At 59.9% G+C, this 18,358-nt stretch overlaps 1 protein-coding gene across 5 annotated transcripts in view; it reads left to right on the top strand.

Annotated features, from left to right (window-relative positions):
- LRRC4B (leucine rich repeat containing 4B) overlaps positions 1–18,358 on the top strand; it is a 447,846-nt gene that overhangs the window by 11,987 nt on the left and 417,501 nt on the right. The gene's annotated exons all lie outside the window — the stretch shown is intronic.

Below are 18,358 nucleotides of genomic sequence, written 5' to 3'. Positions count from 1 at the left end.
TATAATCTCAGCTCCCCCCAATACACTCAGCTCCTCCTCTACACTCAGCTCCCCCTCTACACCCAGCTCCCCTTCTACACTCAGCTCCCCCCACTACACTCAGCTCCCCCCACTACACTCAGCTCCCCCCTTTACACTCAGCTCCCCCCTCTAATCTCAGCTCCCCCTCTACACTCAGCTCCCCATCTACACTCAGCTCCCCCTCTACACTCAGCTCCCCCCTCTACACTCAGCTCCCCCTCTTCACTCAGCTCCCCTTCTACACTCAGCTCCCCCTCTACACTCAACTCCACCCTCTACACTCAGCTCCCCCTCTTCACTCAGCTCCCCCCTCTACACTCAGCTCCCCCCTCTACACTCAGCTCCCTCTCTACACTCAGCTCCCCCTCTACACTCAGCTCCACCCTCTACACTCAGCTCCCCCCTCTACACTCAGCTCCCCCTCTACACTCAGCTCCCCCCACTACACTCAGCTCCCCCTCTACACTCAGCTCCCCCCTCTACACTCAGCTCCCCCACTACACTCAGCTCCCCCTCTACACTCAGCTCCCCCCACTACACTCAGCTCCCCCTCTACACTCAGCTCCCCCCACTACACTCAGCTCCCCCCTCTACACTCAGCTCCCCCTCTACACTCAGCTCCACCCTCTACACTCAGCTCCCCCCTCTACACTCAGCTCCGCCCTCTACACTCAGCTTCCCCCTCTACACTCAGCTCCCCTTCTACACTCAGCTCCGCCCTCTACACTCAGCTCCCCCCTCTACACTCAGCTCCCCCCTCTACACTCAGCTCCCCCTCTACACTCAGCTCCCCCCTCTACACTCAGCTCCCCCTCTACACTCAGCTCCGCCCTCTACACTCAGCTCCCCCCTCTACACTCAGCTCCCCCCTCTACACTCAGCTCCGCCCTCAACACTCAGCTCCCCCCTCTACACTCAGCTCCCCCCTCTACACTTAGCTCCCCCTCTACACTCAGCTCCCCTCTCTACACTCAGCTCCCCTTCTACACTCAGCTCCCCCTCTACACTCAGCTCCCCTTCTACACTCAGCTCCCCCTCTACACTCAGCTCCCCCCTCTACACTCAGCTCCCCCCTCTACACTCAGCTGCCCCTCTACACTCAGCTCCCCCTCTACACTCAGCTCCCCCCTCTACACTCAGCTCCCCCCTCTACACTCAGCTCCCCTTCTACGCTCAGCTCCCCTTCTACACTCAGCTCCCCCTCTACACTCAGCTCCTCCCTCTACACTCAGCTCCCCTTCTACACTCAGCTCCCCCTCTACACTCAGCTCCCCCCTCTACACTCAGTTCCGCCCTCTACACTCAGCTGCCCCTCTACACTCAGCTCCCCCTCTACAATCAGCTCCTCCCTCTACACTCAGCTCCCCTTCTACACTCAGCTCCCCTTCTACACTCAGCTCCTCCCTCTACACTCAGCTCCCCCCACTACTCTCAGCTCCCCCTCTACACTCAGCTCCCCCCTCTACACTCAGCTCCCCCTCTACACTCAGCTCCCCCTCTACACTAAGCTGCCCCTCTACACTCAGCTCCCCTTCTACACTCAGCTCCTCCCTCTACACTCAGCTCCCCCCACTACTCTCAGCTCCCCCTCTACACTCAGCTCCCCCCTCTACACTCAGCTCCCCCTCTACACTCAGCTCCCCCTCTACACTAAGCTGCTCCTCTACACTCAGCTCCCCCTCTACACTAAGCTGCCCCTCTACACTCAGCTCCCCCTCTTCACTCAACTCCCCCCTCTACACTCAGCTCCCTCTCTACACTCAGCTCCCCCCTCTACACTCAGCTCCCTCTCTACACTCAGCTCCCCCTCTACACTCAACTCCCCCTCTACACTCAGCTCCCCCACTACACTCAGCTCCCCTTCTACACTCAGCTCCCCCTATAATCTCAGCTCCCCCAATACACTCAGCTCCTCCTCTACACTCAGCTCCCCCACTACACTCAGCTCCCCATCTACACTCAGCTCCCCCTCCACACTCAGCTCCCCCTCTACACTCAGCTCCCCCCCTCTACACTCAGCTCCGCCCTCTACACTCAGCTCCCCCCTCTACACTCAGCTCCCCCCTCTACACTCAGCTGCCCCTCTACACTCAGCTCCCCCCTCTACACTCAGCTCCCCCTCTACACTCAGCTCCCCTCTCTACACTCAGCTCCCCCTCTACACTCAGCTCCGCCCTCTACACGCAGCTCCCCCTCTACACTCAGCTCCCCCCTCTACACTCAGCTCCGCCCTCAACACTCAGCTCCCCCCTCTACACTCAGCTCCCCCCTCTACACTCAGCTCCCCCTCTACACTCAGCTCCCCTCTCTACACTCAGCTCCCCTTCTACACTCAGCTCCCCCTCTACACTCAGCTCCCCTTCTACACTCAGCTCCCCCTCTACACTCAGCTCCCCCCTCTACACTCAGCTCCCCCCTCTACACTCAGCTGCCCCTCTACACTCAGCTCCCCCTCTACACTCAGCTCCCCCCTCTACACTCAGCTCCCCCCTCTACACTCAGCTCCCCTTCTACGCTCAGCTCCCCTTCTACACTCAGCTCCCCCTCTACACTCAGCTCCTCCCTCTACACTCAGCTCCCCTTCTACACTCAGCTCCCCCTCTACACTCAGCTTCCCCCTCTACACTCAGTTCCGCCCTCTACACTCAGCTGCCCCTCTACACTCAGCTCCCCCTCTACAATCAGCTCCTCCCTCTACACTCAGCTCCCCTTCTACACTCAGCTCCCCTTCTACACTCAGCTCCCCCCACTACTCTCAGCTCCCCCTCTACACTCAGCTGCTCCTCTACACTCAGCTCCCCCCTCTACACTCAGCTCCCCCCTCTACACTCAGCTCCCCTTCTACGCTCAGCTCCCCTTCTACACTCAGCTCCCCCTCTACACTCAGCTCCTCCCTCTACACTCAGCTCCCCTTCTACACTCAGCTCCCCCTCTACACTCAGCTTCCCCCTCTACACTCAGTTCCGCCCTCTACACTCAGCTGCCCCTCTACACTCAGCTCCCCCTCTACAATCAGCTCCTCCCTCTACACTCAGCTCCCCTTCTACACTCAGCTCCCCTTCTACACTCAGCTCCTCCCTCTACACTCAGCTCCTCCCTCTACACTCAGCTCCCCCCACTACTCTCAGCTCCTCCTCTACACTAAGCTGCCCCTCTACACTCAGCTCCCCCTCTACACTCAGCTCCCCCCTCTACACTCAGCTCCCCCCTCGACACTCAGCTCCCCCCACTACACTCAGCTCCTCCTCTACACTCAGCTCCGCCTCTACACTCAGCTCCCCCTCTTCACTCAGCTCCCCCCTCTACACTCAGATCCCCCCTCTACACTCAGCTCCCCCTCTACACTCAGCTCCCCCCTCTACACTCAGCTTCCCTTCTACGCTCAGCTCCCCTTCTACACTCAGCTCCCCCTCTACACTCAGCTCCTCCCTCTACACTCAGCTCCCCTTCTACACTCAGCTCCCCCTCTACACTCAGCTCCCCCCTCTACACTCAGCTCCGCCCTCTACACTCAGCTGCCCGTCTACACTCAGCTCCCCCTCTACAATCAGCTCCTCCCTCTACACTCAGCTCCCCTTCTACACTCAGCTCCCCTTCTACACTCAGCTCCTCCCTCTACACTCAGCTCCCCCCACTACTCTCAGCTCCCCCTCTACACTCAGCTGCTCCTCTACACTCAGCTCCCCCTCTACACTCAACTCCCCCCTCTACACTCAGCTCCCCCCTCTACACTCAGCTCCCCCCTCTACACTCAGCTCCCCCTCTACACTCAGCTCCCCCACTACACTCAGCTCCCCTTCTACACTCAGCTCCCCCTATAATCTCAGCTCCCCCCAATACACTCAGCTCCTCCTCTACACTCTGCTCCCCCACTACACTCAGCTCCCCATCTACACTCAGCTCCCCCTCCACACTCAGCTCCCCCTCTACACTCAGCTCCCCCCCTCTACACTCAGCTCCGCCCTCTACACTCAGCTCCCCCTCTACACTCAGCTGCCCCTCTACACTCAGCTCCCCCTCTACACTCAGCTCCTCCCTCTACACTCAGCTCCCCTTCTACACTCAGCTCCCCTTCTACACTCAGCTCCTCCCTCTACACTCAGCTCCCCCCACTACTCTCAGCTCCCCCTCTACACTCAGCTCCCCCTCTGCACTCAGCTCCACCCTCTACACTCAGCTCCCCCTCTACACTCAGCTCCGCCCTCTACACTCAGCTCCCCCCTCTACACTCAGCTCCCCCCTCTACACTCAGCTCCCCTTCTACACTCAGCTCTGCCCTCAACACTCAGCTCCCCCCTCTACACTCAGCTCCCCCCTCTACACTCAGCTCCCCCTCTACACTCAGCTCCCCTCTCTACACTCAGCTCCCCTTCTACACTCAGCTCCCCCTCTACACTCAGCTCCCCTTCTACACTCAGCTCCCCCTCTACACTCAGCTCCCCCCTCTACACTCAGCTCCCCCCTCTACACTCAGCTGCCCCTCTACACTCAGCTCCCCCTCTACACTCAGCTCCCCCCTCTACACTCAGCTCCCCCCACTACACTCAGCTCCCCCACTACACTCAGCTCCCCCTCTACACTCAGCTCCCCCCACTACACTCAGCTCCCCCTCTACACTCAGCTCCCCCCACTACACTCAGCTCCCCCCTCTACACTCAGCTCCCCCCTCTACACTCAGCTCCCCCTCTACACTCAGCTCCGCCCTCTACACTCAGCTCCCCCCTCTACACTCAGCTCCCCCCTCTACACTCAGCTCCCCCTCTACACTAAGCTCCCCCCTCTACACTCAGCTCCCCCTCTACACTCAGCTCCGCCCTCTACACTCAGCTCCCCCCTCTACACTCAGCTCCCCCCTCTACACTCAGCTCCCCTTCTACACTCAGCTCTGCCCTCAACACTCAGCTCCCCCCTCTACACTCAGCTCCCCCCTCTACACTCAGCTCCCCCTCTACACTCAGCTCCCCTCTCTACACTCAGCTCCCCTTCTACACTCAGCTCCCCCTCTACACTCAGCTCCCCTTCTACACTCAGCTCCCCCTCTACACTCAGCTCCCCCCTCTACACTCAGCTCCCCCCTCTACACTCAGCTGCCCCTCTACACTCAGCTCCCCCTCTACACTCAGCTCCCCCCTCTACACTCAGCTCCCCCCTCTACACTCAGCTCCCCTTCTACGCTCAGCTCCCCTTCTACACTCAGCTCCCCCTCTACACTCAGCTCCTCCCTCTACACTCAGCTCCCCTTCTACACTCAGCTCCCCCTCTACACTCAGCTCCCCCCATTTACACTCAGCTCCGCCCTCTACACTCAGCTGCCCCTCTACACTCAACTCCCCCTCTACAATCAGCTCCTCCCTCTACACTCAGCTCCCCTTCTACACTCAGCTCCCCTTCTACACTCAGCTCCTCCCTCTACACTCAGCTCCCCCCACTACTCTCAGCTCCCCCTCTACACTCAGCTGCTCCTCTACACTCAGCTCCCCCTCTACACTCAGCTCCCCCTCTACACTCAACTCCCCCCTCTACACTCAGCTCCCCCCTCTACACTCAGCTCCCCCCTCTACACTCACCTCCCTCTCTACACTCAGCTCCCCCTCTACACTCAGATCCCCCACTACACTCAGCTCCCCTTCTACACTCAGCTCCCCCTATAATCTCAGCTCCCCCCAATACACTCAGCTCCTCCTCTACACTCAGCTCCCCCTCTACACCCAGCTCCCCTTCTACACTCAGCTCCCCCCACTACACTCAGCTCCCCCCACTACACTCAGCTCCCCCCTTTACACTCAGCTCCCCCCTCTAATCTCAGCTCCCCCTCTACACTCAGCTCCCCATCTACACTCAGCTCCCCCTCTACACTCAGCTCCCCCCTCTACACTCAGCTCCCCCTCTTCACTCAGCTCCCCTTCTACACTCAGCTCCCCCTCTACACTCAGCTTCCCCCTCTACACTCAGTTCCGCCCTCTACACTCAGCTGCCCCTCTACACTCAGCTCCCCCTCTACAATCAGCTCCTCCCTCTACACTCAGCTCCCCTTCTACACTCAGCTCCCCTTCTACACTCAGCTCCCCCCACTACTCTCAGCTCCCCCTCTACACTCAGCTGCTCCTCTACACTCAGCTCCCCCCTCTACACTCAGCTCCCCCCTCTACACTCAGCTCCCCTTCTACGCTCAGCTCCCCTTCTACACTCAGCTCCCCCTCTACACTCAGCTCCTCCCTCTACACTCAGCTCCCCTTCTACACTCAGCTCCCCCTCTATACTCAGCTTCCCCCTCTACACTCAGTTCCGCCCTCTACACTCAGCTGCCCCTCTACACTCAGCTCCCCCTCTACAATCAGCTCCTCCCTCTACACTCAGCTCCCCTTCTACACTCAGCTCCCCTTCTACACTCAGCTCCTCCCTCTACACTCAGCTCCTCCCTCTACACTCAGCTCCCCCCACTACTCTCAGCTCCTCCTCTACACTAAGCTGCCCCTCTACACTCAGCTCCCCCTCTACACTCAGCTCCCCCCTCTACACTCAGCTCCCCCCTCGACACTCAGCTCCCCCCACTACACTCAGCTCCTCCTCTACACTCAGCTCCGCCTCTACACTCAGCTCCCCCTCTTCACTCAGCTCCCCCCTCTACACTCAGATCCCCCCTCTACACTCAGCTCCCCCTCTACACTCAGCTCCCCCCTCTACACTCAGCTTCCCTTCTACGCTCAGCTCCCCTTCTACACTCAGCTCCCCCTCTACACTCAGCTCCTCCCTCTACACTCAGCTCCCCTTCTACACTCAGCTCCCCCTCTACACTCAGCTCCCCCCTCTACACTCAGCTCCGCCCTCTACACTCAGCTGCCCGTCTGCACTCAGCTCCCCCTCTACAATCAGCTCCCCTTCTACACTCAGCTCCCCTTCTACACTCAGCTCCTCCCTCTACACTCAGCTCCCCCCACTACTCTCAGCTCCCCCTCTACACTCAGCTGCTCCTCTACACTCAGCTCCCCCTCTACACTCAACTCCCCCCTCTACACTCAGCTCCCCCCTCTACACTCAGCTCCCCCCTCTACACTCAGCTCCCCCTCTACACTCAGCTCCCCCACTACACTCAGCTCCCCTTCTACACTCAGCTCCCCCTATAATCTCAGCTCCCCCCAATACACTCAGCTCCTCCTCTACACTCTGCTCCCCCACTACACTCAGCTCCCCATCTACACTCAGCTCCCCCTCCACACTCAGCTCCCCCTCTACACTCAGCTCCCCCCCTCTACACTCAGCTCCGCCCTCTACACTCAGCTCCCCCTCTACACTCAGCTGCCCCTCTACACTCAGCTCCCCCTCTACACTCAGCTCCTCCCTCTACACTCAGCTCCCCTTCTACACTCAGCTCCCCTTCTACACTCAGCTCCTCCCTCTACACTCAGCTCCCCCCACTACTCTCAGCTCCCCCTCTACACTCAGCTCCCCCTCTACACTCAGCTCCACCCTCTACACTCAGCTCCCCCTCTACACTCAGCTCCGCCCTCTACACTCAGCTCCCCCCTCTACACTCAGCTCCCCCCTCTACACTCAGCTCCCCTTCTACACTCAGCTCTGCCCTCAACACTCAGCTCCCCCCTCTACACTCAGCTCCCCCCTCTACACTCAGCTCCCCCTCTACACTCAGCTCCCCTCTCTACACTCAGCTCCCCTTCTACACTCAGCTCCCCCTCTACACTCAGCTCCCCTTCTACACTCAGCTCCCCCTCTACACTCAGCTCCCCCCTCTACACTCAGCTCCCCCCTCTACACTCAGCTGCCCCTCTACACTCAGCTCCCCCTCTACACTCAGCTCCCCCCTCTACACTCAGCTCCCCCCACTACACTCAGCTCCCCCACTACACTCAGCTCCCCCTCTACACTCAGCTCCCCCCACTACACTCAGCTCCCCCTCTACACTCAGCTCCCCCCACTACACTCAGCTCCCCCCTCTACACTCAGCTCCCCCCTCTACACTCAGCTCCCCCTCTACACTCAGCTCCGCCCTCTACACTCAGCTCCCCCCTCTACACTCAGCTCCCCCCTCTACACTCAGCTCCCCCTCTACACTAAGCTCCCCCCTCTACACTCAGCTCCCCCTCTACACTCAGCTCCGCCCTCTACACTCAGCTCCCCCCTCTACACTCAGCTCCCCCCTCTACACTCAGCTCCCCTTCTACACTCAGCTCTGCCCTCAACACTCAGCTCCCCCCTCTACACTCAGCTCCCCCCTCTACACTCAGCTCCCCCTCTACACTCAGCTCCCCTCTCTACACTCAGCTCCCCTTCTACACTCAGCTCCCCCTCTACACTCAGCTCCCCTTCTACACTCAGCTCCCCCTCTAAACTCAGCTCCCCCCTCTACACTCAGCTCCCCCCTCTACACTCAGCTGCCCCTCTACACTCAGCTCCCCCTCTACACTCAGCTCCCCCCTCTACACTCAGCTCCCCCCTCTACACTCAGCTCCCCTTCTACGCTCAGCTCCCCTTCTACACTCAGCTCCCCCTCTACACTCAGCTCCTCCCTCTACACTCAGCTCCCCTTCTACACTCAGCTCCCCCTCTACACTCAGCTCCCCCCATTTACACTCAGCTCCGCCCTCTACACTCAGCTGCCCCTCTACACTCAACTCCCCCTCTACAATCAGCTCCTCCCTCTACACTCAGCTCCCCTTCTACACTCAGCTCCCCTTCTACACTCAGCTCCTCCCTCTACACTCAGCTCCCCCCACTACTCTCAGCTCCCCCTCTACACTCAGCTGCTCCTCTACACTCAGCTCCCCCTCTACACTCAGCTCCCCCTCTACACTCAACTCCCCCCTCTACACTCAGCTCCCCCCTCTACACTCAGCTCCCCCCTCTACACTCACCTCCCTCTCTACACTCAGCTCCCCCTCTACACTCAGATCCCCCACTACACTCAGCTCCCCTTCTACACTCAGCTCCCCCTATAATCTCAGCTCCCCCCAATACACTCAGCTCCTCCTCTACACTCAGCTCCCCCTCTACACCCAGCTCCCCTTCTACACTCAGCTCCCCCCACTACACTCAGCTCCCCCCACTACACTCAGCTCCCCCCTTTACACTCAGCTCCCCCCTCTAATCTCAGCTCCCCCTCTACACTCAGCTCCCCATCTACACTCAGCTCCCCCTCTACACTCAGCTCCCCCCTCTACACTCAGCTCCCCCTCTTCACTCAGCTCCCCTTCTACACTCAGCTCCCCCTCTACACTCAACTCCACCCTCTACACTCAGCTCCCCCTCTTCACTCAGCTCCCCCCTCTACACTCAGCTCCCCCCTCTACACTCAGCTCCCTCTCTACACTCAGCTCCCCCTCTACACTCAGCTCCACCCTCTACACTCAGCTCCCCCCTCTACACTCAGCTCCCCCTCTACACTCAGCTCCCCCCACTACACTCAGCTCCCCCTCTACACTCAGCTCCCCCCTCTACACTCAGCTCCCCCACTACACTCAGCTCCCCCTCTACACTCAGCTCCCCCCACTACACTCAGCTCCCCCTCTACACTCAGCTCCCCCCACTACACTCAGCTCCCCCCTCTACACTCAGCTCCCCCTCTACACTCAGCTCCACCCTCTACACTCAGCTCCCCCCTCTACACTCAGCTCCGCCCTCTACACTCAGCTTCCCCCTCTACACTCAGCTCCCCTTCTACACTCAGCTCCGCCCTCTACACTCAGCTCCCCCCTCTACACTCAGCTCCCCCCTCTACACTCAGCTCCCCCTCTACACTCAGCTCCCCCCTCTACACTCAGCTCCCCCTCTACACTCAGCTCCGCCCTCTACACTCAGCTCCCCCCTCTACACTCAGCTCCCCCCTCTACACTCAGCTCCGCCCTCAACACTCAGCTCCCCCCTCTACACTCAGCTCCCCCCTCTACACTTAGCTCCCCCTCTACACTCAGCTCCCCTCTCTACACTCAGCTCCCCTTCTACACTCAGCTCCCCCTCTACACTCAGCTCCCCTTCTACACTCAGCTCCCCCTCTACACTCAGCTCCCCCCTCTACACTCAGCTCCCCCCTCTACACTCAGCTGCCCCTCTACACTCAGCTCCCCCTCTACACTCAGCTCCCCCCTCTACACTCAGCTCCCCCCTCTACACTCAGCTCCCCTTCTACGCTCAGCTCCCCTTCTACACTCAGCTCCCCCTCTACACTCAGCTCCTCCCTCTACACTCAGCTCCCCTTCTACACTCAGCTCCCCCTCTACACTCAGCTCCCCCCTCTACACTCAGTTCCGCCCTCTACACTCAGCTGCCCCTCTACACTCAGCTCCCCCTCTACAATCAGCTCCTCCCTCTACACTCAGCTCCCCTTCTACACTCAGCTCCCCTTCTACACTCAGCTCCTCCCTCTACACTCAGCTCCCCCCACTACTCTCAGCTCCCCCTCTACACTCAGCTCCCCCCTCTACACTCAGCTCCCCCTCTACACTCAGCTCCCCCTCTACACTAAGCTGCCCCTCTACACTCAGCTCCCCTTCTACACTCAGCTCCTCCCTCTACACTCAGCTCCCCCCACTACTCTCAGCTCCCCCTCTACACTCAGCTCCCCCCTCTACACTCAGCTCCCCCTCTACACTCAGCTCCCCCTCTACACTAAGCTGCTCCTCTACACTCAGCTCCCCCTCTACACTAAGCTGCCCCTCTACACTCAGCTCCCCCTCTTCACTCAACTCCCCCCTCTACACTCAGCTCCCCCCTCTACACTCAGCTCCCCCCTCTACACTCAGCTCCCTCTCTACACTCAGCTCCCCCTCTACACTCAACTCCCCCTCTACACTCAGCTCCCCCACTACACTCAGCTCCCCTTCTACACTCAGCTCCCCCTATAATCTCAGCTCCCCCCAATACACTCAGCTCCTCCTCTACACTCAGCTCCCCCACTACACTCAGCTCCCCATCTACACTCAGCTCCCCCTCCACACTCAGCTCCCCCTCTACACTCAGCTCCCCCCCTCTACACTCAGCTCCGCCCTCTACACTCAGCTCCCCCCTCTACACTCAGCTCCCCCCTCTACACTCAGCTGCCCCTCTACACTCAGCTCCCCCCTCTACACTCAGCTCCCCCTCTACACTCAGCTCCCCTCTCTACACTCAGCTCCCCCTCTACACTCAGCTCCGCCCTCTACACTCAGCTCCCCCTCTACACTCAGCTCCCCCCTCTACACTCAGCTCCGCCCTCAACACTCAGCTCCCCCCTCTACACTCAGCTCCCCCCTCTACACTCAGCTCCCCCTCTACACTCAGCTCCCCTCTCTACACTCAGCTCCCCTTCTACACTCAGCTCCCCCTCTACACTCAGCTCCCCTTCTACACTCAGCTCCCCCTCTACACTCAGCTCCCCCCTCTACACTCAGCTCCCCCCTCTACACTCAGCTGCCCCTCTACACTCAGCTCCCCCTCTACACTCAGCTCCCCCCTCTACACTCAGCTCCCCCCTCTACACTCAGCTCCCCTTCTACGCTCAGCTCCCCTTCTACACTCAGCTCCCCCTCTACACTCAGCTCCTCCCTCTACACTCAGCTCCCCTTCTACACTCAGCTCCCCCTCTACACTCAGCTCCCCCCTCTACACTCAGTTCCGCCCTCTACACTCAGCTGCCCCTCTACACTCAGCTCCCCCTCTACAATCAGCTCCTCCCTCTACACTCAGCTCCCCTTCTACACTCAGCTCCCCTTCTACACTCAGCTCCTCCCTCTACACTCAGCTCCCCCCACTACTCTCAGCTCCCCCTCTACACTCAGCTCCCCCCTCTACACTCAGCTCCCCCTCTACACTCAGCTCCCCCTCTACACTAAGCTGCCCCTCTACACTCAGCTCCCCTTCTACACTCAGCTCCTCCCTCTACACTCAGCTCCCCCCACTACTCTCAGCTCCCCCTCTACACTCAGCTCCCCCCTCTACACTCAGCTCCCCCTCTACACTCAGCTCCCCCTCTACACTAAGCTGCTCCTCTACACTCAGCTCCCCCTCTACACTAAGCTGCCCCTCTACACTCAGCTCCCCCTCTTCACTCAACTCCCCCCTCTACACTCAGCTCCCCCCTCTACACTCAGCTCCCCCCTCTACACTCAGCTCCCTCTCTACACTCAGCTCCCCCTCTACACTCAACTCCCCCTCTACACTCAGCTCCCCCACTACACTCAGCTCCCCTTCTACATTCAGCTCCCCCTATAATCTCAGCTCCCCCCAATACACTCAGCTCCTCCTCTACACTCAGCTCCCCCACTACACTCAGCTCCCCATCTACACTCAGCTCCCCCTCCACACTCAGCTCCCCCTCTACACTCAGCTCCCCCCCTCTACACTCAGTTCCGCCCTCTACACTCAGCTCCCCCCTCTACACTCAGCTCCCCCCTCTACACTCAGCTGCCCCTCTACACTCAGCTCCCCCCTCTACACTCAGCTCCCCCTCTACACTCAGCTCCCCTCTCTACACTCAGCTCCCCCTCTACACTCAGCTCCGCCCTCTACACCCAGCTCCCCCTCTACACTCAGCTCCCCCCTCTACACTCAGCTCCGCCCTCAACACTCAGCTCCCCCCTCTACACTCAGCTCCCCCCTCTACACTCAGCTCCCCCTCCACACTCAGCTCCCCTCTCTACACTCAGCTCCCCTTCTACACTCAGCTCCCCCTCTACACTCAGCTCCCCTTCCACACTCAGCTCCCCCTCTACACTCAGCTCCCCCCTCTACACTCAGCTCCCCCCTCTACACTCAGCTGCCCCTCTACACTCAGCTCCCCCTCTACACTCAGCTCCCCCCTCTACACTCAGCTCCCCCCTCTACACTCAGCTCCCCTTCTACGCTCAGCTCCCCTTCTACACTCAGCTCCCCCTAAACACTCAGCTCCTCCCTCTACACTCAGCTCCCCTTCTACACTCAGCTCCCCCTCTACACTCAGCTTCCCCCTCTACACTCAGTTCCGCCCTCTACACTCAGCTGCCCCTCTACACTCAGCTCCCCCTCTACAATCAGCTCCTCCCTCTACACTCAGCTCCCCTTCTACACTCAGCTCCCCTTCTACACTCAGCTCCCCCCACTACTCTCAGCTCCCCCTCTACACTCAGCTGCTCCTCTACACTCAGCTCCGCCTCTACACTCAGCTCCCCCTCTTCACTCAGCCCCCCCCTCTACACTCAGATCCCCCCTCTACACTCAGCTCCCCCTCTACACTCAGCTCCCCCCTCTACACTCAGCTCCCCCTCTACACTCAGCTCCCCCCTCTACACTCAGCTCCCCCTCTACACTCAGCTCCCCCCTCTACACTCAGCTCCTCCTCTACACTCAGCTCCCCCTCTACACTCAGCTCCCCCTCTACACTCAGCTCCACCCTCTACACTCAGCTCCCCCTCTACACTCAGCTCCCCCTCTACACTCAGCTCCCCCCTCTACACTCAGCTCCCCCTCTACACTCAGCTCCCCCTCTACACTCAGCTCCACCCTCTACACTCAGCTCCCCCCTCTACACTCAGCTCCCCCTCTACACTCAGCTCCCCCCACTACACTCAGCTCCCCCTCTACACTCAGCTACCCCCTCTACACTCAGCTCCCCCTCTACACTCAGCTCCACCCTCTACACTCAGCTCCCCCTCTACACTCAGCTCCCCCTCTAAACTCAGCTCCCCCCTCTACACTCAGCTCCCCCCTCTACACTCAGCTACCCCCTCTACACTCAGCTCCCCCTCTACAATCAGCTCCTCCCTCTACACTCAGCTCCCCTTCTACACTCAGCTCCCCTTCTACACTCAGCTCCTCCCTCTACACTCAGCTCCCCCCACTACTCTCAGCTCCCCCTCTACACTCAGCTGCTCCTCTACACTCAGCTCCCCCTCTACACTAAGCTGTCCCTCTACACTCAGCTCCCCCTCTACACTCAACTCCCCCCTCTACACTCAGCTCCCCCCTCTACACTCAGCTCCCCCCTCTACACTCACCTCCCTCTCTACACTCAGCTCCCCCTCTACACTCAGATCCCCCACTACACTCAGCTCCCCTTCTACACTCAGCTCCCCCTATAATCTCAGCTCCCCCCAATACACTCAGCTCCTCCTCTACACTCAGCTCCCCCTCTACACCCAGCTCCCCTTCTACACTCAGCTCCCCCCACTACACTCAGCTCCCCCCACTACACTCAGCTCCCCCCTCTACACTCAGCTCCGACTCTTCACTCAGCTCCCCCCTTTACACTCAGCTCCCCCCTCTAATCTCAGCTCCCCCTCTACACTCAGCTCCCCATCTACACTCAGCTCCCCCTCTACACTCAGCTCCCCCCTCTACACTCAGCTCCCCCTCTTCACTCAGCTCCCCTTCTACACTCAGCTCCCCCTCTACACTCAACTCCACCCTCTACACTCAGCTCCCCCTCTTCACTCAGCTCCCCCCTCTACACTCAGCTCCCCCCTCTACACTCAGCTCCCCCTCTACACTCAGCTCCCCCCTCTACACTCAGCTCCCCCACTACACTCAGCTCCCCCTCTACACTCAGCTCCCCCCACTACACTCAGCTCCCCCTCTACACTCAGCTCCCCCCACTACACTCAGCTCCCCCTCTACACTCAGCTCCCCCCACTACACTCAGCTCCCCCCTCTACACTCAGCTCCCCCCTCTACACTCAGCTCCCCCTCTACACTCAGCTCCACCCTCTACACTCAGCTCCCCCCTCTACACTCAGCTCCGCCTTCTACACTCAGCTTCCCCCTCTACACTCAGCTCCCCTTCTACACTCAGCTCCGCCCTCTACACTCAGCTCCCCCCTCTACACTCAGCTCCCCCCTCTACACTCAGCTCCCCCTCTACACTCAGCTCCCCCCTCTACACTCAGCTCCCCCTCTACACTCAGCTCCGCCCTCTACACTCAGCTCCCCACTCTACACTCAGCTCCCCCCTCTACACTCAGCTCCGCCCTCAACACTCAGCTCCCCCCTCTACACTCAGCTCCCCCCTCTACACTTAGCTCCCCCTCTACACTCAGCTCCCCTCTCTACACTCAGCTCCCCTTCTACACTCAGCTCCCCCTCTACACTCAGCTCCCCTTCTACACTCAGCTCCCCCTCTACACTCAGCTCCCCCCTCTACACTCAGCTCCCCCCTCTACACTCAGCTGCCCCTCTACACTCAGCTCCCCCTCTACACTCAGCTCCCCCCTCTACACTCAGCTCCCCCCTCTACACTCAGCTCCCCTTCTACGCTCAGCTCCCCTTCTACACTCAGCTCCCCCTCTACACTCAGCTCCTCCCTCTACACTCAGCTCCCCCTCTACACTCAGCTCCCCCTCTACACTCAGCTCCCCCTCTACACTCAGCTCCCCCTCTACACTCAGCTCCCCTTCTACACTCAGCTCCCCCTCTACACTCAGCTCCCCCCTCTACACTCAGTTCCGCCCTCTACACTCAGCTGCCCCTCTACACTCAGCTCCCCCTCTACACTCAGCTCCCCCTCTACACTCAGCTCCCCTTCTACACTCAGCTCCCCCTCTACACTCAGCTCCCCCCTCTACACTCAGTTCCGCCCTCTACACTCAGCTGCCCCTCTACACTCAGCTCCCCCTCTACAATCAGCTCCTCCCTCTACACTCAGCTCCCCTTCTACACTCAGCTCCCCTTCTACACTCAGCTCCTCCCTCTACACTCAGCTCCCCCCACTACTCTCAGCTCCCCCTCTACACTCAGCTCCCCCCTCTACACTCAGCTCCCCCTCTACACTCAGCTCCCCCTCTACACTAAGCTGCCCCTCTACACTCAGCTCCCCTTCTACACTCAGCTCCTCCCTCTACACTCAGCTCCCCCCACTACTCTCAGCTCCCCCTCTACACTCAGCTCCCCCTCTACACTCAGCTCCCCCTCTACACTCAGCTCCCCCTCTACACTAAGCTGCTCCTCTACACTCAGCTCCCCCTCTACACTAAGCTGCCCCTCTACACTCAGCTCCCCCTCTACACTCAACTCCCCCCTCTACACTCAGCTCCCCCCTCTACACTCAGCTCCCCCCTCTACACTCAGCTCCCTCTCTACACTCAGCTCCCCCTCTACACTCAACTCCCCCTCTACACTCAGCTCCCCCACTACACTCAGCTCCCCTTCTACACTCAGCTCCCCCTATAATCTCAGCTCCCCCCAATACACTCAGCTCCTCCTCTACACTCAGCTCCCCCACTACACTCAGCTCCCCATCTACACTCAGCTCCCCCTCCACACTCAGCTCCCCCTCTACACTCAGCTCCCCCCCTCTACACTCAGCTCCGCCCTCTACACTCAGCTCCCCCTCTACACTCAGCTGCCCCTCTACACTCAGCTCCCCCCTCTACACTCAGCTCCCCCTCTACACTCAGCTCCCCTCTCTACACTCAGCTCCCCCTCTACACTCAGCTCCGCCCTCTACACTCAGCTCCCCCTCTACACTCAGCTCCCCCCTCTACACTCAGCTCCGCCCTCAACACTCAGCTCCCCCCTCTACACTCAGCTCCCCCCTCTACACTCAGCTCCCCCTCTACACTCAGCTCCCCTCTCTACACTCAGCTCCCCTTCTACACTCAGCTCCCCCTCTACACTCAGCTCCCCTTCTACACTCAGCTCCCCCTCTACACTCAGCTCCCCCCTCTACACTCAGCTGCCCCTCTACACTCAGCTCCCCCTCTACACTCAGCTCCCCCCTCTACACTCAGCTCCCCCCTCTACACTCAGCTCCCCTTCTACGCTCAGCTCCCCTTCTACACTCAGCTCCCCCTCTACACTCAGCTCCTCCCTCTACACTCAGCTCCCCTTCTACACTTAGCTCCCCCTCTACACTCAGCTTCCCCCTCTACACTCAGTTCCGCCCTCTACACTCAGCTGCCCCTCTACACTCAGCTCCCCCTCTACAATCAGCTCCTCCCTCTACACTCAGCTCCCCTTCTACACTCAGCTCCCCTTCTACACTCAGCTCCTCCCTCTACACTCAGCTCCCCCCACTACTCTCAGCTCCCCCTCTACACTCAGCTGCTCCTCTACACTCAGCTCCTCCTCTACACTAAGCTGCCCCTCTACACTCAGCTCCCCCTCTACACTCAACTCCCCCCTCTACACTCAGCTCCCCCCTCTACACTCAGCTCCCCCCTCTACACTCAGCTCCCTCTCTACACTCAGCTCCCCCTCTACACTCAACTCCCCCTCTACACTCAGCTCCCCCACTACACTCAGCTCCCCTTCTACACTCAGCTCCCCCTATAATCTCAGCTCCCCCCAATACACTCAGCTCCTCCTCTACACTCAGCTCCCCCACTACACTCAGCTCCCCATCTACACTCAGCTCCCCCTCCACACTCAGCTCTGCCCTCTACACTCAGCTCCCCCCTCTACACTCAGCTGCCCCTCTACACTCAGCTCCCCCTCTACAATCAGCTCCTCCCTCTACACTCAGCTCCCCTTCTACACTCAGCTCCCCTTCTACACTCAGCTCCTCCCTCTACACTCAGCTCCCCCCACTACTCTCAGCTCCCCCTCTACACTCAGCTGCTCCTCTACACTCAGCTCCTCCTCTACACTAAGCTGCCCCTCTACACTCAGCTCCCCCTCTACACTCAACTCCCCCCTCTACACTCAGCTCCCCCCTCTACACTCAGCTCCCCCCTCTACACTCAGCTCCCTCTCTACACTCAGCTCCCCCTCTACACTCAACTCCCCCTCTACACTCAGCTCCCCCACTACACTCAGCTCCCCTTCTACACTCAGCTCCCCCTATAATCTCAGCTCCCCCCAATACACTCAGCTCCTCCTCTACACTCAGCTCCCCCACTACACTCAGCTCCCCATCTACACTCAGCTCCCCCTCCACACTCAGCTCCCCCTCTACACTCAGCTCCCCATCTACACTCAGCTCCCCCTCCACACTCAGCTCTGCCCTCTACACTCAGCTCCCCCCTCTAGACTCAGCTGCCCCTCTACACTCAGCTCCCCTTCTACACTCAGCTCCCCTTCTACACTCAGCTCCCCCACTACACTCAGCTCCCCATCTACACTCAGCTCCCCTTCTACACTCAGCTCCCCCTCTACGCTCAGCTGCCCCTCTACACTCTGCTCCCCACTCTACACTCAGCTCCCCCTCTACACTCAGCTCCCCCTCTACGCTCAGCTGCCCCTCTACACTCAGCTCCCCCCTCTACACTCAGCTCCCCCCTCTACACTCAGCTCCCCCCTCTACACTCAGCTCCCCTTCTACACTCAGCTCCTCCTCTACACTCAGCTCCGCCTCTACACTCAGCTCCCTCTCTACACTCAGCTCCGCCTCTACACTCAGATCCCCCTCTACACTCAGCTCCCCCCTCTACACTCAGCT

The sequence above is a fragment of the Aquarana catesbeiana genome, linkage group LG10 (assembly GCF_042186555.1).
Source record: "Aquarana catesbeiana isolate 2022-GZ linkage group LG10, ASM4218655v1, whole genome shotgun sequence".
Taxonomy (NCBI): domain Eukaryota; kingdom Metazoa; phylum Chordata; class Amphibia; order Anura; family Ranidae; genus Aquarana; species Aquarana catesbeiana.
This window is presented reverse-complemented; position numbering and strand designations above follow the sequence as displayed.